This window comes from Eumetopias jubatus, unplaced genomic scaffold (assembly GCF_037043125.1).
Source record: "Eumetopias jubatus isolate StellerSeaLion01/CBP00866 unplaced genomic scaffold, mEumJub1_p1.0 scaffold_3, whole genome shotgun sequence".
Taxonomy (NCBI): Eukaryota; Metazoa; Chordata; class Mammalia; order Carnivora; family Otariidae; genus Eumetopias; species Eumetopias jubatus.
Genome location: NW_028274809.1, coordinates 12,501,822 through 12,521,125, shown reverse-complemented (window position 1 = coordinate 12,521,125; position 19,304 = coordinate 12,501,822). Strand labels below are relative to the sequence as shown.

Genomic DNA, 19,304 nt, shown 5'->3' with positions numbered 1-19,304 from the left:
TTATATAGTAACAGGTGGCAGCAAAGGAATTAGCTTTACAAATTGTTTATATTAATTTCAGTTTTATTTTCTTTAAAACACTTTGTGATTGCCTTATTAAGAACAAGAAACCAAAGAGACATTGTTTTAAAGACCTTAATATTTTTTAGCCTTTTTTTCCCTATGGAAAAAATACTTGGTTTGAGTTTTATTTTATAAAATTCTGACCATATATACATACTATTTTGTACCTTGCTTTCACTCAATGTTATCTTGTAATCAGATTTTCATACCACTAAATGTTTTGAACGTACAGCTCCTCCATGTATTATCTTAGATTTATACCTAAGTATGTTTTTTGGAGGGGGAGGTGTGCTATTGTAATAGTAATTTTTTAAAAAAATTCTATAGATTGAGATTGTTACATATTTTTTCTTCTTTTTATTAGTGTTCAGTGGAGTGTGACCTAGGTGAGCAAGTGCTCCCGTACCTTTTTAGACCTCTGTTTAGTTAGTTGTCTGACTGCTTCACCTCTCTGATGGGTTGAGAAAAAGTCACTAATTTGCAGATTGTCTCACATTTATGTTTATTATAAGATAGGAGTGATGCTCTTCCTAGCTTTCTACACCCCAAAGGGAAGCTGGAAACATTCCTTATTCTTCATCGGGGTTTGAATCTGTCATTCTTATTATATTTGTTTACTACCTTTTTTTTTTGTTTTAAGTAAAGAAGATCTTTAAGTAAAGAAGATCCCTCATGAAGTAGGTAGAATCTATAGTCCTTTTTTTAAAAGCCTGGATAAATGCTTAATTTTTTCTCTTTGATTTCTAGTTTTCAGAGTAAGAAGTTAGTGTAATAGAGTAACACTGAGACTTGCAAGGGCCAACTAATAGAAATTCATTTGGTAGAATGTCAGTCCAGCAAGAAACTTCCAGCACCAATTAGTTTCAAACTGTTCTTTAGTTAAATATATTGGAGGAGTAAATTAAAGAATCAAGGTAGCACCTTTTTAAGTTCAGAATTTGCTGTTGTCATGATCCCCACTAGTACCTGGCCGTACAGGTCCAGAAGCTCATGCCGGGAATAGTAATACCAAAGAGCCTTTGTAGGAGAAATCTTGAAATCCCTATTATTTCAAGGAACATGCACATTTACTACTATCAACAGAAATCTTGTCTTGTTCTGTTGGCAGTCTCCACTTTTATAAGCGAGTCCAACAGGCAGCTGATACCACAATAATAGAAACATTCTGGAAAAGAGCCATCCCTTTCTTTGAGTCAAAAGGCAGATGCCAAGTAGGAACATTAGCTCATTGCATTTTCCTCTCCCCCCTCCCCCACATCCTTCCATGTATAATTCGTGCCTTTTTTTTTTTTTTTTTTTTTTTTAATAGCCTGCCACCAAGTTCAGCTGGTGGCTGGGTACAAAGCTGTGTCCTTTTCAGCTCCTGTCTGCCAGCCTGGAGCATGTGTACTGGTTAAAGCTGGAAATCCTTACTGGCAAGTGGCGTAACTTGTGCTGATTTTCTTAGACTCTTCTGCAAGGCAAATGGCCACAATCACACTTTGGCTCTCTCATGAAAATCAAGCAGCTCTGTCACCCCCCCACCTCCTCCCCACACTGTACAGTTGGGGTTGCTGGTTAGCCATATGTGAAACTATGGTGGAATATACTACAGAGGTCTTGGCTCCAGAATGAAACTGGTTGCTGCTTTGTCTCTCGGTCTTTGGATGTGAAATTACCAGGGAAGCCATTTCGGGAAAAAAGAAATATTTAGGTTCCCAATTAATATCTTGTGCTTTTGTTGTTAACAGATGATTTGACAATATCTTTGAATCTTGTTTATAAGCATCATGTGTTTGTAGGGACCAATTGAGACACATTTTAGGTAAAGAAAGAGAACTACTGTACATTTTTCCTTTTACTGAAGCTACACCAACATATATAAGAGCAGCATCTGTCTTGTTTCTTTATTGTGTGGACATTTTTGAGAAAAATGAAATGCATTATGTTCGTTCCTTTTATCTTTCCCAGCGTGGTACAAAGGGAAAATGATGGGAATGTCAGTGGCCTGCATTCAGTCCTGGAGTATTAATGAACTTAGCTTTATTTGAGGTGTGAATGACTGAGTCTAATCAGACCTTTGTTTTATTATCATTTTTTTATAGTAAAGAGTTGAATTGGGTACTCTCTTCCTTTTTCATTATTCTGTGGTAATGGACTGAGAAGGAGGGGTGTAGCAAGAAAGAGGTGGAGGCACTGTGAACCGTCAGGAATATTGGCGTGTGACTCGTAGATCTCAGGGCTCACGGATGAAAGACCATCTCAGGAGTATAAATTGACACAGCTATCGACAGCAGATCTCAGCCAATCCATACATGGATTACGAGGTGGTATCTTATTCGGTTGCACGATTATATGGTCCTTCCTTGGCCCAGTGCAGGCATAATGCAGTTGGGCTGTTTTTTAACATATGCAAATGTTCACGGCTGGCCTGCTTGGCTTCGGAGAGGCATTGGAGGCCAGGACAGAGATGTGCAGCTAATTCTGTGTGACCGCTTCACTTTTTTTTTTTTTTTTTTTAAGTAAATTGCTGTGTTTTCCCCTAGGAAAAGTTTCTATGTAATGAAAAAGTACCATCTGCCAGATTGTCTAAAAGCAGTTTCATTGCAGAACACTTCCTTTGGATTATGATTCTCACTTGCTAGTCTGTGTTGGAGATACTCATTTCAGTGAGTGAAGTTTCATATTCAAGACTGTGTCTAGATGTCAAACTGTCCACATAAAAAAACATAAGTATATGAGTTTTCAAATCTGTGAAACAACATGTGAATATCCCAGCCAGGGAGAAAAATAGTAAAATGAGCGGGACAGAGTTCTGTGTAGGTCCCTACTGGAAAGGAGCCCGCTTCTCTTGAGGTCCCAACTTTTAAAATATTAACCATAGCCTGCTGTTACTGGAATAACAAAATAGAAATAAAGATACATGAAATTTAAACATATTTGGGAACTTGACAGTAATGGTTATGTGTATATTTATAATTTTTCCTCTGCCACCCCCCACAGTCACCATTTATTGAAAGCATTATTCAGATGCTAATGAGTAGATTTAACAATAAAAGTATAAACAGAACACTAATGAATTAATTCCACCCACCCACGTCCCTGCCATCCTCCCCACACTTGGAGACTGCTTTTGGACTACCAAATCTTAACGGTTTCAGAAATATTACCTTGCACACTCATGTTGCTCAGATCATCATTCATTCTGTTACTCAGCAAATCTGCATTTGAGCCTCTTGTAAGTGTCAGATACTGTTAAGCATTGTAGGCTACAGAAAGAAATAAATCCTGTTCTTTACTATCAAACCAAAAATGTTATTTTTTTTGCTGAACGATAGGAGATTTAAGTGACTTACTTCATTTCAGCTAACCAATATATTAGATTCACAAAAGAGATATAGTAACTCTTGAAATATTTTTAAGAGAGAGCAACAGAGAAAGAGAGCACCAGTGGGGAGAGGGGCAGGGGAGGGGCAGAGAATCTTAAGCAGGCTCCCACTGGGCCTGCCCAGGGCTCAATCTCAGGACCTTGAGATCATGCCTGAGCCAAAATCAAGAGTCGGCCACTTAACCAACTGAGTCACCCAGGTGCCCCTAGTAACTTTCAAAATGAGTTGATCACTTTAATTAACCCATCTGTGAAATATTTCAGCAACCATGATTCCCTGTTATATAAGAATTTTATAGACTATCAAGTTTACTAATACAATGATTTGTATACTCAAGCTATCTATACAGTTTTTAATCTCAGAAGTAATGTGTATATTCAGTATTTCATAAAATCAAATCATTACAGAAAACAATTTAGGCCTAAGAAACTCTTGTTGTTTCTACAGAAGTGTATTAATTTGGAAAAGAGATGTCATAGAGTGCTTTAAAATTACAGTGGATCTTACGTTCTTATTAATCAAACAATTGAGGGTATGAGGAAGTTTCTAATCCTACATATTTATACTAAATATAAAACAAAACAGTCTTTTTTTTTTTTTTGAGCTGAAGGCCCAGACTTTGTTACATAGACTCAGTAGTTGAAATTTTCAGGGAATCGGATTTTATTTTCTTTTTATTTGAGCCTTTATAATTCCTCTTTCAGCATTATCATTACACATCAAAAGTATATATAATATTTTGCATGATTGTACCTTAATATTCCATCTTCATCTGTGAGTTGAACTACAACATCAGTCATGAGTTTGGGGTCTGTAAAGAGCCACATCGTTGAGCATATTAAGCACATGACTTCAGTTTAAATCTTGGGGAGGATGTGTTATTGTGATCCTTTGCTTAATTTATTTAAATTATTTTTAAAGTCAGTGACAAAGAATGAGACAAAGCAGCACCATTTTCAGATGTAACTGTGATATGCTGGCAGTGAGCATGACCTTAGAGGTCATCATATCCCCGACACCTGTTTTCACCCAATGAGGAAACAGACTCAGAGGAGCCCTTCACCATCTATATACATGTCTGTGAGCTTGGCCTCGGTTACTGTTGACAGTGTCCTGCCCTGGGGACGCAGGTGTAAAGTAGGCAGGTGTGAGGAGCTTGGAAGTCAGGACCTCCCTAGAAGGTGCTAGATTGAACCCACATTTCTAGGGCTCCCATGAGGCCACCCTAGAGCTGAACCCCTGCGTGAGCCTTCTGTTCTTGACCCCAGACAGACTTTCAGCTTTCCCCTGTCGCCAGGGGCAGAGTCTACCTGGCCTTCCAGGGAAGGGGGAGATGGGTGAGGAAGAGTGACAGGTGGCCCTCATGTATGTGTGCTAACACCTGTTAAGATGTGCGCTGTCATTGCTGTGTGGGTCTGCTTTTGTTTTGCCGTGGGAGTGGCAGCACTCAACTCCTCTTCTGGAAGTTATACCTGAATTCCAGATGTCCTAAGGTAGATGGTGCTGAGGACCTGAGACAGGTGATGGGTGATGACGGGTACCTGAGCTCATCTATCACAGTCTTTTACGACTTGGGCAGCATTTGTCATTCTAGTTATAAAAAGCAATATATATTCACTGTGGAAAATACAAATAAGAAAAGAAGACAAAAAAATAATCCATAACCCCAGCACCCAGAGAAAAACCACATAACATTTGAGGTATATCCTTGCAGCTGTCCATAATATGGGCGCCCAAAAGAAAGCACCGCAAATGCTTTGGTGAAATTATTTCCAAGTCAACAAGAATTAAGTGCCTGTCCATGGTTCTAGGAAGTTTCACATACCCACGCTGCGCTACAGAATAAGCATTTGTAGTTAGCTTCGTTTTTCAGATTGTGAAGCAGTGGCACAGAGAAGTTAAATGATTTGCCCAGGGTCACATTCCAAGTGGTAAACACCAGACAAGGAGGCCAGACTTCTCTGTTCCTAGTTGGGACACTTTTGTATCATACAATAGAGCCTTTTTAGAAGAAGCTTTTCTAGGCTGCCATCGATTTGTCAATTACAGCAGCGACTGCTCTCCATATGGTCAGGATGGTACTGAGCTGGAGTTTTGTTTGTGCTCTGGGAGGTGGATCGGCTGTTGTGATCTTCCCGAATTCAGAATCCTGAGAACTGCGATGGGTGTGGCCGCTCTGGAACAGTCTGGGCTACATTTAGAAAGACTATTACTTCTAGAATAACAAGGACATTTCTCTTACTGTGGTCCTCACCTGTCCATAAATGGTTGGCTAAGTTCTTTTGTTTGTTTGGTTTTTGGTTTTGTTGAAGCAACAGATCTTGATAGCATTAAAAATAGCAAAATAAATCATTTGTGTAGGGAAAGAACACCCGTTTACACAAGAAACCTGCATCTCAGGTACCTTATAGGACACGTCACACACCAAAAAAAAAAAAAAAATGCTTACTGTACACAATCATAAATCATCTGCTTGGCTGTCATTCATTTCTATGAAAATTTATAGCATATGAGCATGAAAATATTTTTAATACAGACACATTAGTGACATTTTAATTAAAGATATTTGTATCGTTCATTTAAATAGGGCTCTATTTTTGTTCAGTAGCTTTCCTTTTTGAAGAGAAATGATTCAGAACCAAAAAAGAATAAATGTGCTCACATTAAGTGTGGCTGAAGACATCAGAATTTTACGTCAGGCTGTTACACATTTCTCCCGCTCCTTGTGAGTGGGAATTATTCCCGAGAGAATTTTTAATGCTGTCCGCTCTGCCTCTCAAAGTCCTCTTGCTCATAGTCGTGCACAGTCTGCTATCCATTTTGTTGTGTTGTGTTGCTAGTAAGAAAAATCAAGAGTCATATGTTGGTTTCCATTTATTATAGAATCACACATAGCTTTCACAGTTGTCTAGTTTCATCACATGGCGGTTCTCCAAGGGTCCAGAACTATTTATAATTCTGTTGTACTTAGTTATGGAGAGCCAGATGTGAGAGTCATGCATAATATGTATTTATATATCTTCATGAATCTCAATTAGGGACCAGAAATCTTCCTGTGTCACATCTGTGTTATTTAAATCTATTTTTGTTATAACACAGGACTGAAATTGTGCAATGTTATGAAGATTACTATAAATATTAAGCTGATTAAAATTACATTGAAATCATCTGCTTTGGAAAAATTGCAAATGGCCTAATCATGCCACGATAAGGGACAGATTAAATAAATCATGATCTAGAATAATACTCAGCCATTAAAAAGACAGAAGTAGGTTCACGGTGTATCAGATGAGAAGCAGGGATACAACTAGTATTCTTAGTAAAAACCCATTTATTTTTGGAAGACCTAGTAAATGTGCTGTAAAAAAGATTGGGATAATATTTAACAAAATGCCAATTATCCTTATTTCTCAAGAATAAGATTATGGTGACTTTTATATTCTTGTTTGGCTTAACTCCATTTTCTAAAATTTCTGCAAAATCATGTGGAACCTTTAGAAGGAAAAACATATTATTAAAATGAATCTATGCACTGCTAAAAATACTCAGTATTAGCCATGCTCTTCTCTGATGTTCTCTCCAGCCCCATTCCATTGAAGGCATCAGGTTGTTGCAGAGAAATTCAGACACCTGTACGTCACGCATTCATGCTTCCAACCTCTGCAGGCTCCTGAGGGGCAGGCAGAGTGATGGGGGAGACTGAGAAGAGCCCAGTGAGATCCTGTCTCCCCTCCTCCTTTTTGCTTATCTCTCTCCCTTCTCCTCTCTGTTCTGAACCTTCCAGGCTAAAGTTATCCACACCCTGCAGACAAGAAGGCCCACTGCTCCTGTCATCAGTAGCTAGCTCTCCCTGCCTACTGTAGTGATTTCCTTCTTACGGTCCCAGAACACACTGGATTCCTAGTTCGAGGCTGCTTTAGCATGCAGGTTAGGAACCATGGCACCAGGCAGTTCCATTTTACCTGACAGTATATGGAATGTAAAGCTTCGTACATTTTGTGGAGAGTGGTCCTTTCCTATCTGTTCTGCTTCATGGGAGCGAAAGGTTGTGTGGCAGTTGGAACGCAGAGGTTTGGGTCACCAGGGAGAGGAGAAGTATGGCGTGCTTTCTGTGGAAGAGCATTTTTTTGTATTGCAAAATACAGCTTTGTGTTACCAGAAAACAGTATGGGTTGACTCTTCAATCACTGCATTTAGAATTCTTTACAAATCAACCTAAACCACCCAAAGCCCAGTAGTTTTTAATTTTCAGCTCAGTGAGACTAAAAAGAAACAGTTTGCTTTTGGCTACAATGATGCTGAAAGAAAATAAAATGTAGCTAGTCCTTCGACATTAAGGGAGATAAAGTGTTTAATAAGTGTCTTCTAGAAGAAGTGACATCTGTATAGAACACCTGCTGTCTTCATTACAACTTTAAATAAGCTGTGTCTCTGGGGGTTCGCAGGGCCCTTCTTTTGGCACACACTGCTGTGACAGAGAGAAATCCTAAACCCGAAGTAATTTGCTGTTGTGTAGAGGATGCTTTTTGGTGAGACATTTGGGGGTGCAGAGGGGACTAAGCCCCTGACTTAGATAACTCGGGCCCAGCAAGGCCCATTTTGAGCATAATTTTGACACAATGACGGTTGTCAAGTTACGACATTTTCTAGTCCTTGGTAGCCCTAATGATTTGCTAATTATCATGTTAATGTTTACCATATCACAGAAACATGTAGACCATTCTTCTTGGTATGTGGGCATAGCTGTTCAGTGGAATTTTGGATTTCTTTGTACGCTGTGAGGAAGGGACCTGAGGTGTGCCTCTGCTGATGGCGTGTTTCTGCTATGATTTTACTCATTACGGTCCCCTGCGTATAGGGACAGGTGGGTGGACGTGGAAGAGCTTCACAGGGAGAGCCTTTCTCTGGAGGATCTTTTAAAAGTCCACTGCCATTTTGGAAGATTACAATCGAACCAAGAATGATTTCTATCAGCAAAGGTTGTGAAAAACCATGCGGCCCCAGAAAAATAGCATTTAACCAGCAACGTGGTTCATCTTATTAGCCCGAGGAGAAAATAACTCCCCACCAAATTCTACTCGATTGTGGATAAGATTGTTTAAAGCCAAAATCAAAAACATCTGCTGTTTTTTTAGCTGCATGAAACTAAAGCTTTGTCCCCCAAAGCAGCAGCTGTTTGTACAGATGCTGTGTACCCTGTATCTCTTAGACCTTGACACCATGCAAGGGGGACATCTTCAGAGTTAATGAGCAATTAGGACATTCTTTCCTGACAATTACCTGGCCAAATAATGAGATCAAATGAGCGCTGTCCTTAAAATCACCCAGACTTGTATTTTCTTAAAAGCATGCCTTGCTCTGCTCTTTGCAGTTCCATGAACAGAGAAACAACTCCTTAACGTGAAAATAACTTAAAAATTGCACCTAAAGCAAACAGAAGACAGAGGCATACAGAGAGGACACCCTTCACTCGAGACTCAGAATTCAGGGATCTTCCTCCAGAGCAGTGACGTCATAACATCTGCCATCACCTTACGTGTCATAATGTTCGGCAGGCTGAACACATGGGTAGTGAGCATCCTTTCTCATATGAATGAATGTATAGTATCTAAGTTGGGGGTGATCTGGGTTATTGACCCTAAATTTCAATTAGTGGGTTCCAGACCATGGCCCATCTAAGGATTATGGTTGTCCCTGAAAGTGATGAGTCGTGAAGGGTTTGAACCAAGAGGGGAACAGAGAAAATGGATGAAGACCCCAAGCTGAGAGGATGGCCCATTGGAAAAACTAAGTTGTCTGGGCCTGCAAGATATTTTTCATGTGGAGCCCCCAAGTGGCAAGCTAGGTGGGAATCCAGTTGTGAAAGGTCCTGTACACGGTGTTTAAGGGTTTTGTAGCTGGCCCTGGGGACGGTGGAAGCCAGGGAGAGTTTTAAGTAGGGGAGCAATAAGAGCAAATATGGATTTGAAGGTCACTGTGCTATGTGTGAGGATCGGGCTGCAGGGGGAGAGACGGAGTTTAAGTGAGTCCTGGCATACCAGGCACCATTGTAAGTGCCCTGCGTCTGTGTATATACATGTGCGTGCGTGTACATGTGTTAATCCAACAACAATGAGGTGAGTTTTACTATTTACCGATTTCAGAGAAGACGAAACCAAGCGGATGCTGACTAAGGTCACACAACTAGTAGGCGGTAGATGTGAGCCCAGTCTTGGCTCCAGAGTCTCTGGACTCAGTCACTGTTATTTTCCCTCTCATACTGTATCAGTAGGGTTGTCATCACCATATTTTAATTAATAATAATAGTACTAGTATTCTATGAAATGCTACTAGTACTTTACTAGCTTAGTGAATTCTTCTTTTGTATTCATACTCATTCCTATTGGAATGAAATTTTAGAAATTTTAGTGAATCGGGATTGTGTAAATTATTCATCAAAAAGTTTCAGATTAAGTTTTCCAAGGGGAGGTTAATGTATGTCTTCTTGGCCCACTTTAAGCTTTGTATGGGAATGTGTGCGGCAGATTTCATGGGTGAGTGTTTTCAGGGCTTGCCGTGGATACATGTGAGAGTCCAGCGGATATGAAATCCCAAAATGTTTTCCAACCCACAGGTAACATCAGCTAACTGTAGATGGAATCTTCCAATTCAGTGGAAAGACAGGAAAGGCAATATTAAGAATAAAGGAGAGAGGACTTTACTGAAAGATACAGCTCACCAAAGATACAGTTCTCAGCAAGGAGAACTGAATATATTCCTAACTGCGGTGACTTCACTTGGTTTCTGAAAACAGAATAACCATTGTTATCCCGTGTGTTTCCGTAAGTGAATGGTGACCGTGGGTGCATCCGAGGACTGTAATTCAAGAAAGACCAAACATACAGTTGACTGGTATTTAAGTAACTAGAAGAGGTGGTTTAGAGATTTTGGTGGTGCTTAGCCGCCCTCCTGTTAGAATCACGTGGGGACCTTTTTAAAATTATGAGTTGGGATCCACAGCCGGTGGGGTTGGCCTGAGGGAGTGTGCACAGAGATGCTTTGTAATCTTGCCCAGGCTTCAGGTGGAGAGATCCTTGAAGACCAAGGTGAGAGGTTCCCATCGATCTCTGCATCGCTCCTGAAGGAGCTCTAGCAGACGGCAGTGAGCGCTTTTGTTTTTTTAAGTTGGAGGTACAGATAATACCACCCATTTCAACAGTACCTAGATTTCTAAATTCTTTATATGTAATTTTTAGAATGTATGGAAAACCCATATTGTGCCAAATAGGGGCAAGATAGCTCCCCTTCTTCCCCCAGAATGAAGATGAAGACCACATTTCCTGCCTTCAGAGAACTTGGTCAAGTGGGACAAAGAGGAAAGGTGTATGGAGGGAGGGAAGTACTAAGGCATCAGCAAAAATAGCTCTTATTTAGGTGAAACCATTGTTAGTAAAAGATAAGGGGGAAGGCTGGTTTGGGAATGTTTAGGGATGTGAAGGATGGAAGAAAGGGTGGTACATGGTTTCTTGACATGTCTCCATGACAAAAAAAACAAAAAAAACAAAACAAAAAACAAACACTAAGCCCGTCTTATATCACATACCAATTCTTACTGGAAATCATGCAATTAAGAAATTATAACATGTTTGGTTTTTGTTTATTCTGTTCTCCAGACTTAAATATTACTGAATAATGCAGTGAATTTTAATGATTATTGCTCGTAGTCCTTCTTTGTATTATTATGTTGCCTTTTAACATGTTTCTTCTTAGAAGAATGAAATTTTCAGGCCTTTTCATGATTAGGGAAGTTGCAGTTCACGAGATCACCAATTAGAGACAATTCTAACCTGATGGGTCGGCTGTGCCATTTAAAAAGAGTTCACCTGACACTTCCAGCAACTGCAGAACTGTTAAGTCTATGGGCCCCGTGGCAGTGGTTTGGCCTTATGAGAATCACCCAGAGTTCTTGTTAACATAGTGATTCCTGGGATTCTAAGTCTGTAAGTGCGTTAGGAATGGCCTGGTCCTAACCACCTTTACAATGTGCACCTTGGGGAAAAAGGTTGTTATTGGCTAGAGCCTCAGGGCTTATCCGTCCTGGGGCTCCTCCTGGAATCCACATCATTACACTCCCCTCTTAGAGCTGTTTCTACTGTATCATGCAAGTTCATTTTTAAGCATAATATGCAATCAAACAAAAACAACGGAGTTCTTTGATGTGCAATAATGCACATTCTAACCATTACTAAAGATTCTCCACTACTTTAGAGGATTGTCAGGAGGATCCTCTGGTGCCTGTTTTGCTTCGAAAGCAATTAGTGAGCAACTAGAGTAGAGATGGGAAGATATATCCTTAAAATAAGTTTTAACAGGTTCCAGTGGTCAGTGTGGATCAGCTTGCTTTTTAATATGTCTTTAGGAACTTCTGTGCATTTTCTGATATCTTGTATTTAACAAATATCCTTGTGAAATGATCCAGAACATTCTCCAACTAGATGTTCTCTTCATATATTATTTTGATGCTATAAACTTTTGACCCAATTGGTTTTAAGGTATTGCACGATTTTTAGGCAAGATTAGGTATCAAACTTAACCACATTTTATTCGTTGTCTAGTTTTATATGTTTTATACAGAAATGGATTTTCAATCGAAATCAGTTGTAGTATCGACATCTTGTGATATTCAGAAATAGAAAATCTTAGAACTGGGAGAGACCTTAGCAGATGACCTCTTCAGTCATTTCTGGAACACTCCCTGCAGCACTGGTGAGACAGGCCATCTCTACACTGTCAGAAATAGGAGTCCCTGGAAGGACCTTGTCAAATAAAACACAGAATAATTCCGCCTTTTGTGGACTGGTGCCAAGTTGGTACTTAAGGGAATTAAAATTGAAATGACTTGATTAACTGACCCTAATTTAACATTTTATGGTATTTTATGGTAGTTATCAGGTAAAGTTTATCCAACCAGCCAGAACAAGCTTTTGCCTATCAAGAATTTGATTACTATTTTTTTAAAGATTTTATTTATTTGCCAGAGAGAGAGAGAGGTTGAGAGAGAGCGAGAGAACCAGCAGTGGGGAGGGGCAGAGGGAGGGGGGGGGTTAGAGAGAGAGGAAGAAGCAGACTTCCCACTGACCAGGGAGCCTGATGTGGGTGGGACTCGATCCCAGGACCCTGGGACCATGACCTGAGCCGAAAGCAGATGCTTAACCGCCCGAGCCACCCAGGCTCCCCTGATTACTATTTTTTATATGTAAAGGGAAAAAGGAAAAAGGAAGCAGAAAGAGCTCAGTGTCTGTATACCCCTCAGTCTGTGATGAAGCTCTTTGCAGCCTTACTTTCCCACCTCAACACAGTCTGGGTCTGGGCTTTGCAGTCAGTCAGGCCCTCAGTTGGAATCCCGGCTGTCTCTCCTTCACCAATGAGCCGGGTCATTAAGGGATTTATGGAGATTTGATGGCTAGGGAGTTAAGCCATGCTCGAGGCCCTGTGGTGGCGGCCGCCACCTGAGACATGGATGAAGGACACACGGCACAGAAGGCACTCACTCTAGCACCTCTTCTTGCCACTTCACTTTCCTTTCTCCTTTGCCACACGTTTTCTCTCTCCACTTATCTTAGATCACTTACCGAAACCTTTCTTTTGGCATCCATTTCGATTTTGGAGATTTCTCCCAAAAGGTAATAATGATAACAAACACTTAAGGCACTAACATTTAGCAAGCTTCTTACAGACCACGCAGAGCAAGTATATTACATGCATTTTTTTTCCATTTACTATTCACAAGAACTTCCAAGACAGGCACAGTTGAGGCTCAGAAATTAAATGTAATAGAGTCAAGGTATGAATCAAGACCTGACTCCAGAGCTCTTCATCACTGTGCAGGTCACTCCACAGATCTCCTTCCAGGAGTCTTCACTTCTGTCTTTGCCCCCATCCCAGATGACGAGGGTTATGAAAACAGCTAGTACATGCTTCACCAGGGTGCTGCTCGAAGCCCCTTGCATGTATGGGCTCGTTGGAAGCTCACCACAACTCTGGACAAGCTCGGTCACTAGCCCCATTTTTCAGGTGAGAAAACCAAGGCACAGAGAGGCTAAGTAACTTGTCTGCTTACCCAGGGTCACCCAGAGTTAAAAGTGGTGTTCCAACTCTGGTTCTTCGTCCCCCATCTGTCTTTCCCCTCTCGCTCGAGCAGCTCTTAAAACTTATTTTACAGTAGGTCTGATGACTCAGAGAAGAGACAAGAGCTCCCTCCTGCCCACCTTAACCATCCTGGCTACGCTTTCCGGTTTTCAGTAATGTGCACATTCTTTCCTTACCTTTGCCATTGTCCTTCCAAAGGAGTGATGTATCGGCTATTTCATCTAGAGGCTACACGGAGACTAATGCCTAAGCAAGGAGGAACAAACAGCAAATTCATTAACTAGGAATCTATTTACAGTCCATTCCCAAGGCTCATTGTGTAGCCGGTGCCTCCACATCATTTAGAGCTGCTAATAAATGAAAGTCTTTGCATCTTTCCAAGTGTCTTGATATTTACAAGCCTCGTATTTTACCATAGGAAGCAGGCTCAACAAGCATATTCATATGTTGACAGTTCTAATTAATACAAGTAATTAGTCCTGACAGTGGAACCGTGAAAAGAAGACCCATTCATAAATTTGCTAATTATGTTACTCTGCTCAGACTTTAATCGTGGCCTAGTCTTTCATCATTTCTATATATGGGCAAAAGGCTGTCTTACTAAATTCTTCCGACTTTCACATTTACTTCTGGTAAAGGAATGGTAAAGGAATTTTGTCGAGATGAATTTATCATTAGAACTTAACTCTCCAGCGTGCGGGAAAGAAGTAAATGAGAGGATGGGAAAGCCAGGCAAGGAAGGAGGGAGAAGTCAAGTGCATCCATAGGCTTTCTTACTATCTAAACCTTGTGCCTTTTTGTGTACTTGTTTTGATGCCTTTTCCAAAAACTAAGTTGGTTTTGTTTAGGCCGTTGGGATGTTTCTGGGACAGAAAATTTGAAGATAGTTACTTCGATCCACAGTTGAGCCCTCTTCTGTGTGTTGTAAATGGCCTGCATTTTCAAGGAGCTTTGCTCTGGAGCAGGGTTTAGCAGTATTGACCTTTTGGGCTAGATAGTCCCTTGTTGGGGTGGCAGGGGGCTGTCCTGTGCATCATAGAATATTGAGTAGTACATGGTCCCACTCACTGGATGGAGTGCACCTGCCCGCCTAGTTGTGACAGCCAAAAATATCTCGACCTTGTCGACAGTCTCCTGGGGGGCACAGTCACCCCTAGTTGAGAACCACTGCAATAAAGAGAAGCTTTAAAAAAGAAATCAGGTAGAACTTGTATTTAGGACACTTGCCTAGAAGGATTTATTTATTTATTTTAGAGAGCACAAGCAGGAGGGGCAGAGAGAGAGAATCCCAAGCAGACTCCACACTGAGCACGGAGCCCGACTTGGGGCTCAATTCCAGGACGTGAGAGTTGAAACCAAGAGCTGGACGCTCAACCAGCTGTACCACCCAGGCGCCCCAGCTGTTCTTCTCTTCTCCCAAGGCTTCAGTTTCTGTTTGTATGCCAGCAACTTCCAAATTTATCTCCTCAGACCAGGGGAAGCTCTTTTTTTTTTTTTTTAAAGATTTTATTTATTTATTTGACAGAGAGAGACACAGCAAGAGAGGGAACAGAAGCAGCGGGAGTAGGAGAGGGAGAAGCAGGCTTCCCGCTGAGCAGGGAGCCCGATGCGGGGCTCGATCCCAGGACCCTGGGATCATGACCTGAGCCGAAGGCAGACGCTTAACGACTGAGCCACCCAGGCGCCCCCAGAGGAAGCTCTTTTTGAGCTTCTGAAATTACATATAACACCCTCAAGGACCTTCCAAATGCAGCACATACAAAACCAAATTCATAATACCTTTCTACCTCCGTGACTTATTCCTCATCAGGTGTTGTCAGTAACCAAGTCCTCTTGGTGCTAATTCAAAACATGGCTCACGTTCTTCCAGTTCTTTCCACATGCGCTAGTTTGAGCCAGTGCTGTCTGTGCCCAGAAGGAGGCGAGGACAGGTAAAAAAGCTGGATCCCGTGGGGCCTTTTAGGCCAGTCTGAGCACTTTAGTTTTCCTCTGAGATGAGACCATGAGAGGGTTTTGAGCAGCAGAGTAACATAATTTAACTTTTTTAAAGGATCACTTGGGCGGCTGTGTTGACAGTGGTCTGTTGAGTGGTGACTCCCAAAAGATCCCATCAGAATGTGACCGTATCTGAAGTGAGCGTCTTTGCAGATGTAACTAAGGTAACGATCTCCAGCTGGTGGACCTTAAACCCAATGACAGGTCAGTCCAAGCGAGCGGGGACCACAGCTCCCATCAGACAGTTGCCCTGGAGGAGATGCAAAGAGGTCAGCTTCTGGGGTACATTTTGAAGGTGGTGCAGAAGGATTTTTTGACAGAATAGTTGTGATGGTAAGAAAAAGAGGAAAGAGAGGGAACTGAGGTTTTGGCTGAGGGCACTGGAAAGTTGGAATTTCCATTAACCTGACCATGCAGAGAGAACAGATCTGTGGGGAAAAAACAGAGTTCGGTCTTGGACCTGGAGAGAGTGAGAGGCTTATGAGAGCTCCACGTAGGGATGATGAGGAGGTGGTTTGTAAGAGGCCAGATGATAGGTGTGGTCTGGAAATATGTTTGCGAGTCCTCAGCATGGCATACATGGTATTAAAACTCATGAAACTGGATGGAATCTCCAAGGAAGTGAGTATAAATATAGAGAAGAGGATCGAGGACCGAGTGCCTGCACTCCGACATGAAGTTTGCAGAGAAAAGTAGGTGCCAACAAAGGAGAGTGAGAAGAAGGGGCCAGCAATGTGGGGAGAAAATGGAGAAGAAGAGAGGGTGGCTCCTTGAAGATAAATCCAGGAGGAAGGAGCACTCAGCTGTGCCAGATGGCCCTCACAGTCCTTGTGGGGTAACAGCTGAGAAATGGACCCTGGATTTAGGAAGGCCAAGGTCAGCAATAGCCTTGACAAGAGCTCCTTAGGAAATGAACAGTGGCTGGTGCTATAGATTCTGCTTTTGTCTCTTGTTCCATCAGAGTTAGAACAGGGGTCCTGTGCTTTTAAAGGCTTGAGTTTCTTAACTCCCACCTCTACCCCTGATAACTAATGAAAAGGAACCTGATACTTGACATCAGCTGCATTACTGCTACTGGATTCCCCAGCCTTAGCTGGTGTTTAATAAAGAAACCCCTGATGTTACTCCTGGAGCTACAGTGAATTGTCCATGTGAGAAGAAGCTTCATCACAAAGCAGTTTTTGCCTTTGACTTGGACCATCTGGCCTTGTGCTTTTCATTGTTAAGGTTAATAGGTGAAATTGGTCTTTTCTCTGCCTACAGTACCTGACTATATATGAAAGGGGTCTCCTAGGGGGGCTTGTGAGGAACTGAGAGCAGCACTGTCCAATAGGACTTCCTGCAGTGATGGACGTGGTCTCTGTCCTCGGTGTCCAGTACATTAGCCACTAGCTACTTGTGCTGAGCCCTGGGAATGTACAGTAGGTCTCCCTTATCCTTGTACATTCCGTACATTCCAAGGCCCCCCAGTGGGTGTCTGGGACCGCAGATACTACTGAACCCTCATAAACTACATTTTTTCTTACACATACATACCTATGATAAAGTTTAATTTAGAAATTAGGCTCAGTAAGAGATGAACAACAATAGTAAAATAGAATGATTGTGACAATAGACTGTAATAAGAAGCTAAGTGAATGTGGTCTCTGTCTCTCTCAAAATACCTTGTACTCACCCTTCTTGTGATGATGTGAGCTGTTAAGATGACTACGGGATGAGGTGAAATGAAGGGAATGACGTAGCCTTGGGCTGCTGTTGATCTCTTGACAATACATGGTTCACAGTGGAAAGCAAAACCATGGACTACTACTGTAGTCAATACAACTGATAAACTGAATTTTTAGTTTACTTCATTTGAATTCACTTAAGTGTAAATAGCCATGTGTGACTAGTGGCCATTGGACTAGTGCAGATCTAGAGCACAGTTTCTCAAAATGTGTCCGGGGGACCTGTTAGAAATGCAAATTCTGGGACGTCACCCCAGACCTGCTGAACCAGAAGCACCAGGGGGTGAGACCCAGTGGTCTGTTTCAGCAGGCTCTGCAGGGGAGTCTGATACCCACTAAGCAGAATGCCCCAATCACAGAGTTCCTCAATTAGCAGGGCTGGGATGGGGGTCTGAGAATTTGCTTTGCTAACAAGTTCCCAGATGGTGCTCTGATGCTAGTGACCTGGTGACCAGAGCTCTGATGCTCTGACCCCAGATCCCCCAGAATGAATGCCATGAATCCCACATAACTAATATTTGAAGTCAGGACATCCCAAATGTACCCTCTGCACTCCCCGAAAATCTTTCTGTTTTCTCATGAGCTAGTAACAAAGAGTTCCTGGCTCACAGAAGGGCTCCTGAGTATTTGTTGAATTAGTAAAGTGATGTACATCCTTAGCCTGGGTAAAGTGTCTGAAGTTGAAATCCCTTATCCTGCCTGCCTGTGACTTCCTGTATGGGGTCGCTTGTTGGCATTCATGATAACCTGCTAGTCTGTTTCCACTTTTGTGATCCATAATTCTGCAACTTGTTTTAGGAGAAGCCATTTTCAATGTAATTTTTTACTGTGTATTTTGATAACTTTTAATTGCTATAATGCTAAGAAGGCAATTTTTGATAAGCATGGTATGGCCCCTGCAGGGGGCTCGTTTGGAAAGGTGTCTTTTTTTGTTGTCGCATCGACAGGGTAGAAGTAGAAAGGTTGTAATTATCGTTCAGTGCTGCAGGCCCAGGAATGTTAACTGTCCTGCGTGCAGAGGATTGTCCTGTCCGGCAAGGAGAAACCAGTAACCGGTTTGTAGGTGACAGAAATCTCCCCTTGGTGAAATCACCTGTAAGGCTGCGACCGTCCTTTGCTTGTCCTCCTTCCCCGTGAGCGTCTTGTAATCAGGTTTACTTGTTTCACAGGAGGAAGAGGCACTCTCTTCTGCTCTTGCATTACATAATTTAATTCTTCCGTGAATATTTATTCATACGTAAGGCTAAATGCTGTGTGGCTTACAGAGAGGCCTGAGACCTGGGCCTGCCTGCAAAGATCTTACAGTACTAGCATCGAGCTAGAGAAATGGCTTAAGAATTATATAAATGATAGGAACATCATTTAGAGGGAGAAATAACCAGTGGGAGACATGTATTAGGAGATTCATTGCAAGGAATTGGCTTATGCACTGGAGGGCGCTGAACAGGGAAGTCTGAAATCTATAGGGTGTGCCGGCAGGGCAGGCAGGCTGAAGCTGCCATCCACAGGTAGGATTTCTTCTTTGTCAAGGAAACCTGAACTCTGGTTTTAGGGCTCTTCTGGATTACGCCCACCCAGATTATCTAGAATAATCTCCCTTAAAGTCAATTGATTATGGACTTTAATCATATCTATTGAACACCTTCATAACGGCACCCCGGTTAGGGTTTGATGGAGTAACTGCAGACCACAGCTGAGCCCTGTTAACACGTTAAAAAAAAAAAAAGACCATCACACTTAGAGGCTGAGTGTTCAAGGATCATATCCCGACAGGTGTGGCATTTGTTCCAGTCCTTAAAGAATGGAGATTCTAGGACTTGGGGATAAAGGGAGGAGGCATTCTAGAGAGCACCACTATTAAATATTAATAAAAATGAACAGGGGCGCCTGGGTGGCTCTGTCAGTTGAGCATCTGACTCTTGTGGCTCAGGTCATGGTCTCAGGGCCATGGGATCGAGCCCCACATTGGGCTCCACACCCAGCGTGGAGCCTGCTTGAGATTCTCTCTCTCCCTCCCTCGGCC

At 42.0% G+C, this 19,304-nt stretch overlaps 1 protein-coding gene across 2 annotated transcripts in view; it reads left to right on the top strand.

Moving 5' to 3' along the window:
* Nucleotides 1-19,304, top strand: part of RHBDD1 (rhomboid domain containing 1) — a 119,339-nt gene that overhangs the window by 73,325 nt on the left and 26,710 nt on the right. The window lies entirely within an intron of this gene.